This window comes from Nannospalax galili, unplaced genomic scaffold (genome assembly GCF_000622305.1).
Source record: "Nannospalax galili isolate Female #2095 unplaced genomic scaffold, S.galili_v1.0 scaffold202, whole genome shotgun sequence".
Lineage (NCBI taxonomy): Eukaryota > Metazoa > Chordata > Mammalia > Rodentia > Spalacidae > Nannospalax > Nannospalax galili.
In genome coordinates this window covers 2546421-2559555 of record NW_008349000.1, presented here as the reverse complement: position 1 = coordinate 2559555, position 13135 = coordinate 2546421, and the positions used below count along the sequence as shown (strand labels likewise).

The 13135-nt window shown below is 37.6% G+C and overlaps 1 pseudogene; it reads right to left on the bottom strand.

Annotated features, from left to right (window-relative positions):
* Positions 1 to 6212: 6212 nt before the first annotated feature.
* On the bottom strand, positions 6213 to 7214 carry LOC108491453 (annotated as a pseudogene).
* Positions 7215 to 13135: the final 5921 nt, after the last annotated feature.

Here is a 13135-nt window from a genome sequence, read left to right as displayed (position 1 = left end):
GGGAACCCAAAGCCCTCTTCTGAACTCGGCAGCATTGTACAACACGGGTGCATTCACATACGTGCAGGCAATACATTCATACACATAAAATAAAAATAATAAAAAAATTGTGGTGGGATAACTAATTCTGGTAACAATGTAGAGAAAAGGGAACCCTTATATGTTTTCCGTTGGGAATGTAAACTCATACGTCCACAATGGAAGACTGTAGGGAAGTTCCACACTGTACTGAAAGTTGTAAATTGAACTTAATATGCTATCTAGCTTATCAACGCACTGGGTATTCCAATAGAAATGAGGTGGACACACTGTTAGGATTAGCTAAGATATAGAACCATCTAATTAGTGGATAAGGAAAACACAGCATATAAACACTGTGTACTGCTATTCATTCTCAGGGAAAGGTGAAATTATTTCCTTTGTAACAAAATGAACAAAGCTGGATTGACATCACTGTCAGTGAAGTCAGCCAGGCACAGAAAAGTGCACATTGCATGCTCTCCCTCATCTGTGGAAACTTAAAAGTAAAGAAAGTAAAAGAAAACAACCGTAGAGGGAAGAGGGGTAGTTATTAGAGGACGTGAAGGCTGCTGGGAATCAGGCTATAGGGCAATTACTGTGATAAAAATGGTATGAAAACCAATCACATCGCCATTACAGAAGAGAAGGAAGTGCTGTTTCTATAATGGAGAGGAGGGAAGACTAGGATATTGGCATTAAAGGATAGTGACTTGTGAGACCTTCATGGCGTGAGACTCAGAAAAGACTGTGATAAAGAAAACAGTAATAAGTAAGGGGTTCAGATTTGTTCTCACATAGGAGTGATTAAATGCACACTGTCCAGTAAAGATTACATTTATATTTTCTCCCTTTTTAAACAATTTGTATTCAAAAGAAAAAAAATTATCAGTTTTATTAACAAAACATATCTCTCTTGATAAATTATGCCAAATATATCAGAAAGACTTTGAAGCCACGTTCTCGTCCATAGAGGGTGTCACAGTAAATTCAATGGGTGGAACTCCCTACCTGAGGGTCTTCGGTTTCTTTCCTTCCTAGCCACACTTCTTTATGGAAGGAGAAAGAAGATTCAATCAACAAATGCCTTCAGCCGTTAACGGAGCACTGTTCATTTCAGAAACACTCATTCTCTTTTGCTTCCCACCCCCTTTATTACATTTTGTCATTCAACCAGGATGTGTCAGGCAGAGTGCTTATTTCTGCATATAACAAATCACAGTTTAGCATTCACCTATCAATACATAGGTGAGGGAATTACAGTTGTCAATATAAGGAATGAATTAGAAGGCTGTGGATTGCTAAGATTATGTATTGCAAGGACGTGCCGTATGTGAAAGAAAGTTGGGAAGAAATTGGTACTGAATTCTGTTTCGCTGTCTGGCAGGTAGCCAGATGGTGGAGTTCTGATGTCCTTTGAATATAGCTCAGCTTAAATGCATGTTATTTACTGTTTTATGGGTATAAATAATACTAGTCATTACACTTTGGAACATAGCCTAAAAGGATGTTTCCCTGAGTTAAATGGCCTTGTGCTTGTAGTATCCTGTAAAATCAGCCAAATCTCAGCATTTGCAAAATGCTTTTACAGCTTTAAAATTAAATGTTTTTCTTTTGACATAAAATAAATAGCCATAGAAATAAGAAGATTTTTTTTCTTTACATATAAAGTGGTATTTTCTGTATTTTTATATCAGGAAATGCATTGTTTTTTGTTTTAGCAGAAATTTATTTACGTCAGCTTGTGTTTTCACATCTGTGTATTATGTGGTTTAATATAATTATGTTATTGAAGTCCATGATATTTTATGATAGTCAAAGGAATTTATCTGTACATTTTGAGACATATAATGAAACATAATTTTAAAATATATAATAGATTTTCATATGAACTAAATTCAAAATACTTATCTCTATTTTAATATTTTATTTTTATTTTATGTGTATGAATGTATTGTCTGCATGTATGTAAGTGCACCCATATTGTGTAATGCCCACACAGATCAGAAGGGGGTGTTGGATTCCCCTGGAACTGGAATTACAGACAGTTGTTAGTCACCATGTGGGTGCTGGTAACTGAATTTGGGTCCCCTGCAAGAGCAGCCAGTGCTCTCTCCATTGAGCTGTCTCTCCAGACGTAATGTTTCTTTCTGAGAAGAGAAACAGTGATGATATATTATCATTCTCCACTAATTTTACCTAAGTCAAGAGTGCACATTACCAGAAAACTTCCATCATGAGTCAGGTATAAGGATGTGAGTGGCGGGATAAGTGAGTGTGCAAATATGTAAAAGTAACATTTGTCAGTATCTAGTTCAAATAACAATGCCTTTCTGAGATGAAAGGAAAAGACCAGAACAATCTTATGAGTAAGGATAGGCATCGGTATGCACTAATGTGAATACTGCTCAGCTGCACATGACCCAGTGCCTAACTGGCGCTTACAGGACCCATTGAGCAGCTCCCATTCATGACTGATAGAATCACACCCTTTCTCTCAGCTCCATAGACTTTATGTTGGCCCACTTTGACTACAATTGCTCATGTCTCCATCCTGGTTACAGCCTTCTTTGTCAGAGAATTTTGTAAGCAATCTTAGCCAAAATAGTAAAGTTTCATGCACAAATGAAAATTTCCTATGAATGGTGTCAAACAGGAGGACAGGATTGTAATAGAAAGTTGTCACCAAACCTAGACGGAATGGCTTGTGTTAGATTTAGGAGGGCAGAAAAGTTTAGAAACAAGAGCCAGAGCCAGCCCTGCAACGGACAAGGGATGTGTTCCTTTATTCAAGGAACACACGGAGTGACAGAAACCCAGAAAGAAGGCATCTTCATCAAAGAGAGGGGCAGTTTGGACTTATATAGGAACTCTGTTGAACACAGCTGCAAGAGTTAACTTGGCAGTAGGGCCTGGTGTCCTTGATGGTCTCTCTCCCAAGATTATTTTTTCAGGTGGGTGAGTTATCTTAGGGCACCAGAGAAGACAGGTTGGCTTCATAAACAGTCTCCCTCAGTCCAGGAGTGACCAGTTGATAAGGCTTGAGAAAGGCCAGGCTGTCAGGTTCTGCCAATTAGCCACTTTAAGGGATTTATGGCTTTTCCTAATGAGGCTTGTGGCTCTTCTGCAGTTCATACAGTCTGTCAGCTTGGACCCAGGATGGGGAAGAACAGCACACACATTTTGCAGTTTAGAAATTTTTTTCATGAGTTATGTGCAGAATATTTGAAAATAAGACAATATAGATGACTCCAAGGGTGGTTGAAAATATATTATTTCATTTAAGAATTTCATACAATGCATTTTGATCATATTCAGACCCCTCCCCACTCTGTACCCCCATCTTACTACCCCCAAAACATCATGTACTTTATTATTATTTGCTGTTCTTACATTTTTCCTATAATTACAAGAATGGCTCACTACATGCAGAGATAATAAAGATGGAACAGAGAAAGCCTGGTGGTCTAATGGCAAAATTCAGTTTAATATAAGAGTCCTATGCAAGGACACACACTCTACAGTCTCATACTCTAAAACTTAGCCAGTTGTGGCCTGCTGTGGGCACCACACTGTTGTATAAGGAAGCTTCACTGCTGACAATGAGAGATATACCAGTATTCTCTCCACCCCTTGTCCTACTATGTTCCATGACCTTTATGTGAGGAGGTTTCACTTACCCAAGGCTCAGGGACCATTAAAGAAGAGGGAGGTGGAAAGATTGGAAGAGCCAGGACTGGTCCATGAACACAAGGAAACAGGCTTTCTGGTCACTGGAAACTTGCTCATGTGAATTTGAAGAAACAATGGCATCAAACACAAGACCCATGCCAAATCAATCAAGCAAGGGCCCAGTGTGGTGTGAGGGAAATGCGCAGCAGGCCAGCCCTTCACTGAGAACTGTTGGAGAATGATTGCTGCTGGCAGATGGGGAGTAGACCTCCCTTAAGATCTCTAGATAGGATGAACTTTCACCAAAGGACATCTATGTGAAATGCTTGACTAGATGTGACTTCACATATATGGCAAAATACATGAGGCCCGGTATAGGGGGTTCCATGGGAGCATGGATGGGGGAGGGGGTCTTAATTTGATTAAGAACTGTTGTATGAAATATACAAAAACTCAATAAAAATATTTTAGAAAATTCAGCTTAGAAAACACTAAATGGAAGTGGTCCATGTAACAGCACATGCATTTCTCTAATCAGGTTATTCTTTTCTGAAATACAGAAATAACAAGGCTAACTTAGTTGCTGCAACTACATTGTGCAGCCTAGTGATGTCACTGCAGGAAACACAATTGATTCACTCTCTCTTAGGTCAATCTGTGTTCTAACATTTACATCAACACTTTTATAAGGAATAAAATTACTGTAAAATACAGTGTTTCCTCACGTGAAAAAATAAAGCTCATTACTGATTTAATGAGATATTTTACTGATGAAGTTTAAGGAAATTAGACATTTCAATGTGTTTTAAATAATTTTTTTTTAATATTTTAAATTTTTATATTTATAAAATATCCCACGCCATTAGGAGACTCATCTAAAAAGTGAATCTGGTTAAAATGAATGAATCTTGCAACACCGACATTTTGGGAAAAAGTGGATCACAATAAACAAAGATAACCTAGAACAAATTTCTGACCCAGAAAAAGATGCTCATATTTTAGTAAAACCAGAATGCCTATTTAAAGATGAAAGAATGTAGCCAAATAAATTTGATCAAATTTCAATATTTTTCTTTATAAGGCCCTTAAAATATGAATGAGGTTGTGATCTAAATGGATAACTTCTTAAGTTGTTTCCAGTTTGATAATTCCTACATAGCAGTATTTCTTTCTCATTCACCACAGTACCTCAGGAACATTGCCTTAGACATCTAGTCATTCATAGATATAGTTCTGAGTCTTAGGGGTTGACATATCATAAAAAAGCCTCTATCCTTTCTGGCAGAGTTTTGAATATCTGGCAGGATTTATTTTCAGAACAGATCCAAGATGGGCAGAGACAGAGGCATTGCTGGCAGAAACGTATAGAGATACTTGCCTTCTCTGTTCTTGGCTCTAGCTGGTGCTATTTAGCCATCATTTTATGAAAACATAAACACAAAGCTCAGCCATGCTTTTTCAAATGGAGAAAAAGAGCTAAGCTAAAAATAGTCCTCATTTCATTGCACTCCAGCCTTACCCAGGGAGCATTTCTGTCTGACTGGCAGACTCTACCGAAGTAGATTGGAGGGGTTTTCCTGGCCTATCCTTTCATGTACAGATAATGTTCAGACTATGATGTTTTATTTAATTCTAAATGTTGTAGAACAGAAGATCAGAAATTTCACTGCAAGTAACACAGAGAATCTCTCTCAATTCTATCTGTATAATACTAAACCTATGTCTAGGTATATGTTTTAAAACATATAATATAAAATACTGAGTTTGACTTCAGGTAACTAATTTAGTTCTGATAACACTTCAAATAGAAAGGATTCTTTTCAACAGTATGGCCTAATCCCATGTGCTCCAAGAATCTTAATTTGAATTGGATTTCATTCACAAAAGATTGATTGTCTTATAAGAATGCAACCTGCTTCTTACATTTAAGCCTCTCAAGTAAATGATAATAATGCACCTCCATTCTGGTAACTAAAATGGCTTTGGAAATTAGGTTTTCTGGTTAAATGAAATAAATTTAACAGATACAAAGTATTTCATATAGTTTTATGTGTAAATAAAACACCTGCATCACTTGGAGTCTTATAAGGGGTATAAAACAAATATTTTAAAAATTGGAAGATTTTGTTAGAAATGTAGCATTTTACAGTTTCTGCTTGGATATAAAATTTCCATCAATGATTAGCAACTTCTTTACTAATAGAGGGCCAGATAAAATCTCTAGTTCCCTAGCCCTATGTTAATGAGTTGACCAATAATTAATAGTTAATGTTCATAATTTCATGACATTATGTAAAGTTAGAATATTTGAAAATATTTTCTCTCTTTTTCTTGGGGTGGGTGGGTGCAGTGAACTTAATTGATGGTATTCAAGAGAGTAGGGCCCCCTAAACCTCTCCCCCTCTTCTGAGGATCTAGGATGGAAATTGTGAAGATAGTGTGTTGGGGGCTGAGTTGGGGCAGGGACCACCTAGCCTAGGGCATCTCTCTTCCTCTTGCTAGGGGAAGTGGTTCAGGGCTTCTTATTCCTTGGAGGCCATGTGGACCGTGAGGTCTACCACTCTGTTGCTATAGCCAAATTCATTGCCGTACCAGGAAATGAGCTTGACAAAGTGGTGGTTGAGAGTAATGCCAGCCCCAGCATCTAAGGCAGAAGAGTGGGTGTCTCTGTTAAAGTCACAGGAGACATCTGGTCCACAGTATATCCCAGGCTGCCTTTTAGGGGGCCCTCGGATGCCTGATTCACCCCCTTCTAGATGTCATCATATTTAGCAACTATCTCGAGGCAACAGGTCAGACACCTAAGATAGACACATTGATCACAGGAAAATGGAAGACCATTTCAGTGAGTTTCCCGTTCAGCTCTGGGATGAATTTTCTTCTCACAGCCTGAAGTGCCAGTGGATGCAGGGATGATGTTCAGGGCAATCCCACGTCCATTATTCCACTGTTTCCCAGAGGGGCCATTCACAGTCTTCTGGGTAGCAGTGATGGCATGAACTGTGATCATGAGTCTTTCAACAATGCTGAAGTTGTCATGGATGACCTTGGCCAGGATCTAAGGAGTTGGAGATGCAGGAGGCATTGCTGACAATCTTGAGGGAATTGTCATATTTCTCATGGTTCACACCCATCCCAAACATGCGGGCATCAGCAGAAGAGGCAGAGATGATGACCCTTTTGCTGCTACCCCTGAAGTGGGCCCCAGCCTTCTCCATGGTAGTGAAGACCCCAGTAGACCCCATAACATACTGGGCACCAGGATCACCTCATTTGATGTTGGCAGGATCTCACTCCTGGAAGATGGAGATGGCCTTCCTTTTGATGACAAGTTTCCCATTCTCAGCCTTGACTGTGCCATTGAACTTGCAGTGAGTGGAATCATATTGGAACATGTAGACCATGTAGTTGAGGTCAATGAAGGGGTCACTGATGACAAAAATGTCTACTTTGCCAGAGTTCAAGGCAGCCATGGTGACCAGGCACCCAATACTGCCAAATCTGTTCACTCCAACCTTCACCATTGTGTCTCAGGGACGAGGCTGGTGCTGCATGAAAAGATGTGCCTGTCTCTAGAACAGGGAGGAGCAGAGAATCTATTTCTCTCTCTCTCTCTCTCTCTCTCTCTCTCTCTCTCTCTCTCTCTCTCAATACAAAAACAAAGCAGGTATGGTGAAGATAATTAATGTTATATAATTAAGAGAGGGTTAATTATTCTTGTATTTTAAGTTATACTTTCCAAACATGTCCTCTTATATTGGCATATTATTGTAAACTGTTTCAAACAAAACTGGTAAAAGTTTTGGGAGATTTTTCATTCTTTTTCCGAATGAGATATAATAATTCATTTTCTAAGTCTGAATGACAATCCTTATTTTTTAATAATATTTTTGTTTATTCTTTGTGAATGTCACACAATGTTTTAATCATATCCACTACACCTCCCTCATCTCCTCCCAGATCTACCCTTACCTCCCTTACCCCCACAACTTCTTATCTTTATTTTTTAAAACACATTACAGTCCAGTTTGTGTTGTCCAAATACTTTTGGGTGTGGGGTCATCCATTAGAACGTGGTCTGTCTATGAGTGGTTCCACCTTAAAGTAAATGGACTCTTCCTCTCCCTGAAGCCTTCAGTTGTCAGTAGTTACTCAGCTACTGGTGGGACATATGCTCACCTCCCCCCTCCAAGATGGGATTTTGTCTGGCTTAAGCTTGTACCGGTCTTGTGCATGCTATTACAATCACTGTGCCCACTGTAACTCCAACTCCCCAGCTGTGTCAGAAAAACAATATTCTGCTGTAGTCATCCATTGCCTCTGACTCTGGCCATCTTTAGGATCCCTCTTTGAAGCAACTCCTGAGCATTTTGAGAAGAATGTGATATAGATCCCATTTTGCACTGAGAACACACCAGTCTATTACTCCTTGCATGTTGGCAAGTTGTTGTAATCTGTGCTAATCACCATCTACTGCAATAAGAAGCCTCTGGAATGAGGGTTGAGAGATGCACTGTTCTATGAGGACAGCAACAAGTAATTAAGAGTTAGCATAATACTATTTTCATTTAAAAGAATAGTGGTAGAAAATTCCCCATTAGGTCTTTGACCTGTCTAGCCGTAAGAAATGCAGTTCTTGGTCCAGTCATGGTGGCAGAAATGGGTTCCATCTTGTATTTGATTGCTGCAATTGCAGTTGTACTCCTATTGCACCAATGGGAATTTCTTACCAGGCTAGTTATTATTGTTGCTTGCAGAATTCACAACGGGGTAAGATGATTACTTTTATCCTCTGGCAGCATGCATAGCACCATCCGGCATGGTTAATCCTAGCTAGCATTGATGAACCTTTGAGGTCAGGACCAGCTTGATTTCCCTCTTGTTCTAGAACTGAAGTATGTGGTGTCTTCAGCAATAGGGACTTACCATCACATACCAGAGGATAACCAAGAATGATGGCAATAGTTAATAATTTTGGGGAGTCCATGGGATTATACTGACAAACAACTCCAAAAGAAGTACCCCATTCATAGTCCTTGGATTTTTATATGGTAGTCCATGGTGTCTACGTATGGTCATTGTCACCCCATTATAAGGCAACTCCATTTAAACTCATTATGTATGTATATATTTCAGAAAACATCCACAGTACTTACAGTATTAGTTTTCCATATGATTTTTTCAAAAGGCCTTCAATGTTAGTTGTCTCTACTCCATCCTCTATAATGTATCCATCCTCCCTGTACTGCATCCATCTCCTCCCTGTCCTCCTAACCTCCCACCCTTTTAATCCTGTTCCGTAATAACCCTTCTGCAATATATATGACTACAGTCTATTTCTCCTCTCTTGAAAGTCCTACCATATGACTCCTTATAAGTTTCCTGACCTCTATAAATATTCCAAATGAAGCATACCTATGTAAAGATCTAAACCGTCCCACACATGAGAGAAAACACTCAGCATTTGTCTTTCTGGGTTTGGGTTGTAGAACTCAGGATGAGTATTTTCAGTTTCATCCATTTAATTGAGGATTTCATAAATTCTTTTTGCTGTTACTTTCCTTGGCTTTTTTTTGAGACAGGGTCTCCCTGCAATCCCAGTTGGCCTGAAATTCACTATAGAGATGAGGCTGTTCATACTTTCATGGAAATACTCTTACCTTTCCCTCTTGAGTTCTGAGATTAAAGGAGTGTACCACCATGCTCAGCTAATTTCATTTTTCTTAACAGCTGAATAATAATCCACTCTGCAAATAGACACATTTTTATTATCCATTCATCAGTTGATGAACAACAACAATGAACATGGATGAGCAAGAGTCTCTAAAGAAAGATTAAGAGTCCTTTGGATATATGTCCAAGAGCTGTATAGCTTTATCATGTGATAGATTCATTTCTAAATTTTTGAGGAACAACCATAATGATTTCCATAGTAACTGCATCAGTTTATGTTTCCACAAGAAGTCAACATATATTTCCCTTTCCCCAGGCTGTCAACAGGATTTGTTATTTATTCAGTTGTTTATTTAATCTGTTCTGACTGCGTAAGATGAATATTCAAAGCAGTTTTGTTTTGATTTTCCTGATGACAAATGATGTTGAATACTTTTTAAAAATGGCCATTTGCGTTCATCTTTTGAGAACTATCTGTTGAGTTCTTTACACTAATTTTTAGTTAGGTTGTTTCTTTTTATATATAAAATTCTTCATATGTCTTAGATTCTAACCTGTCAATTGTGTAGCAGGTAAAGATTTTGTTCCCCTTCTGTAGGCTGTCTTTTCACTTTTATCCAGAAGAACATCAGAGAGCACTTTGATAACTTATGTTTTACCAAAGTGGAAAAATAAAAAAAGTACATTTGTTTTACTGAAATTAAAACCAGGAGTCAACAAAATAGCAATTATGAGTATAGGGTTTTTTTTAAAAAATTAATCTGTTACAATGTTCTGGATTAGTTTGGTGTCTCTTGTAGTGTTTCCCTGTTAATCTGTGTTTAATTTACTCTTTATTTTGGTTAACTGTATTAAGCATCTATCAATCTTGTTTATCTTTTCAAAGAAGAAACTCTTAGATTCATTGGTTCTATGTATTGTTTTCTTTGTTCTTTTCTGCTTTGACCTTTATTATTTTTCTCATATCTTTGGTTTGGGTTTGGCTTACTTTTGTTTTTCCATATTCTTGAGTTCTATCATTAAATCAATTTTTGTGTTCGTTCTCATTTTTAAAGTAGGTGCTTAGAGTAATAAACTTCCTGCCTGGGATTGCTTTTAATGTCTCCCAGAGGTTTTTTTGTACTGTGTTTTCATTTTTGTTTAAACCCAGAAATATTTTTATTTCCTTGATTCATTTATCATTCAGTACTATGTTGTTCAATATCCATAGGCTGTATAGTTGCTAAAGCTTCTTTAGCTGTTGATTGTAAGCCTTATTGCATTGTGGTCATATAGGATACATGGAATTATTTCAATTGTTTGTATTTGTTGATGTTTGTTTTGTGCCATAGTATGTGGTCTATTTTACAGAAATGCTGTGGGCTGCTGAGTACAATATGCACTCTTCAGTTTCTGTGGTGGAATACATTCTTTGAAATAAAAGGATAGCAATAATAATAATGGCATGTGTGTGTACATATTCATAAATAAACATCCCTCCTCTACAAAGCAAGTCTTTATAAAGTGCATTATCAAGTTATCTATACTTCCTTAAATCCCTTACCCTTGGCAAAGTGAGTAATACACACACTTCTAAAAGTGTCAATTAGTTTTGCTTTCTAATGTAGTTAATAGGATTGATAGAAATACTTTTCAGTCTCTTGACTATGACTTGTCACAAGGAATATTAATTTAAAAAATCATCAAAACAGCTTCCCAATGTAGTGTCTTTTTCTTTTGATACATAGTATTCCAAAATATACATATTCCTCTACTTATGAATCTGCCTTTCAGTTGATGAATATATAAACTGATTCTCATTTTCTGCTGTGAATATTCCCACAGAAGTGTTTTGTTGAATGATGGACAAGTTTCAGTGAGGCACAAAACAAGGAAAATTTCAGGGTCAAAGAGAATGCATACTTTCGATTTTAGTATATTCTTACAGAGTTTTTTTTAAAATCCCAGTGTTCCTTTGTTTTAGAGGGTTTTGTCTGTCTGTCTGTCATGTGCTTCTGTGTTTTGAGACATGGACTTAGTATGCATCAAAGGCTTGGTCACAATCCTCCTGTGTCACTTCCTAGGTACTGAGAATATGGCTGCACAGCAGTACTTCATCATTTTGTTGTAGCTACATTCTGAGTTGATGACAAAGGGATAGGCTTGCTCCTACATTTGAAAATCTAGTCTGTGATCCTATTATTAGAAATTATTATAATCTCTGCAGACTCGACTTTCTCACTGTGCATACCCTCATGAACAAAGCATGTTCCAAGTTGCATTCTCCAGACTGCAAGAGTTTTTCCTACGTCAACATAACCCCATTACAAGTCTCTATTCTGATCTGGGCCTATAAAAATCTGTCAGCCATTCCTGTTGCTAGGTTAGTATGGCAAGTAGGATTAACACACATATAATATGTTGAGTTAAGAGCTGAGAAAACATAACAAGAATTGTACTTTTTTGGTGTTGGAAGACAATTGTCAAAATACATCTTAATTACAGAGGATAACTTCACATAGAGTTAGACTCCCAAGAAGTCTCACTGATGTGATAAATCCTGACTGCTAAGAGCTCTTTTTCTTTTATCCAGTAAAGTCCATTTAATTAAACCCACAAAACACACATAAAAACACAGAGACAAAGGGACAGACATATACACAGATTCAAGGACACATTTACAGAGAGAGAGAGAGAGAGAGATAAAGAGAGAAAGAAGGATAGAGAGAGCAAGCAAGAGAGAGAGAGGCAGCATTTTGCTGAAAGGCAAAGAGTAGAAGAGTAATTTCAGAGGTTTCCTGTTAAATTTTTCTCACTACAATATTTCAAACTTCAGTGCTCAAATAATCAATATTAACATTTGAAATATGAATAGTGTTTACCTCAGTTACATAGTGTAGGCCTGGAAAAATGACCAATAGTATGTGAACTTAAGAGATTAAGAGACGAACTCTGAACAAAATCCTATCTAGAGCTTCATTCATTCCCTACCTGAAACTATTTATTCTTGATGAACAGTCATAATGGGACTTCAGATCCTTGTGTATAAATTTAGATCTGTGTCCTAGCATCATTGTAAGGTCTGGTTGCTGTTATTGTAACAAATGTTTCCTCAGCTGTAGTAGAGATTTCCAGAGAAACAGAACTAATAGAGTGAGGGGAAAGTGGAAAAAGAGACAGAGAGAAAGAGGCAGGAATTTATAAGAGAGCAGCCTGTTTATTGTGGAACTGGCTTGCAATTCAAAATATACAGAATGGGTTGGCATGCTGGTCATCCTGAGAAAAGTTATTATTGTGATTCAGATCCAAAGGCTGTGTCCTGGCACAATTACCCCTCCTCCAGGTCAATCTTTACCTGAAGGTTTCGACTGATTATTTTAACCTCCCTCAAATTGTGATTAGCAATGTTCTTTAATCAGTCTACTGACTGAAATGTTACCCACATTGAAAAATGGAAATGTACGATAATATTGGACCAAATATTTAAATATATGGTCTAGTCAAGTTGACACATAAAATTAACCATCATATCCAATGGTTCTCTCTAAAAATAGCTAGAGAAATCACTATCGGATAAATTCACTGTCAAATTGCATGGACCTTCCTTACAGAATGTGTTCTCGTTTAATAAAAGAGTCAAGGCACAAGAAGCAGAAGAGCTTCCTAACTCTACATATCTGATTCCATTTGAAGTGTATGCATTTGACAACATCTTGGCAGCTGCTATCCATATTGCCTTTAGGAAATCTGTGCAATGAACCTTTCCTGTTGCCATTCACAACTCTTGTATCCA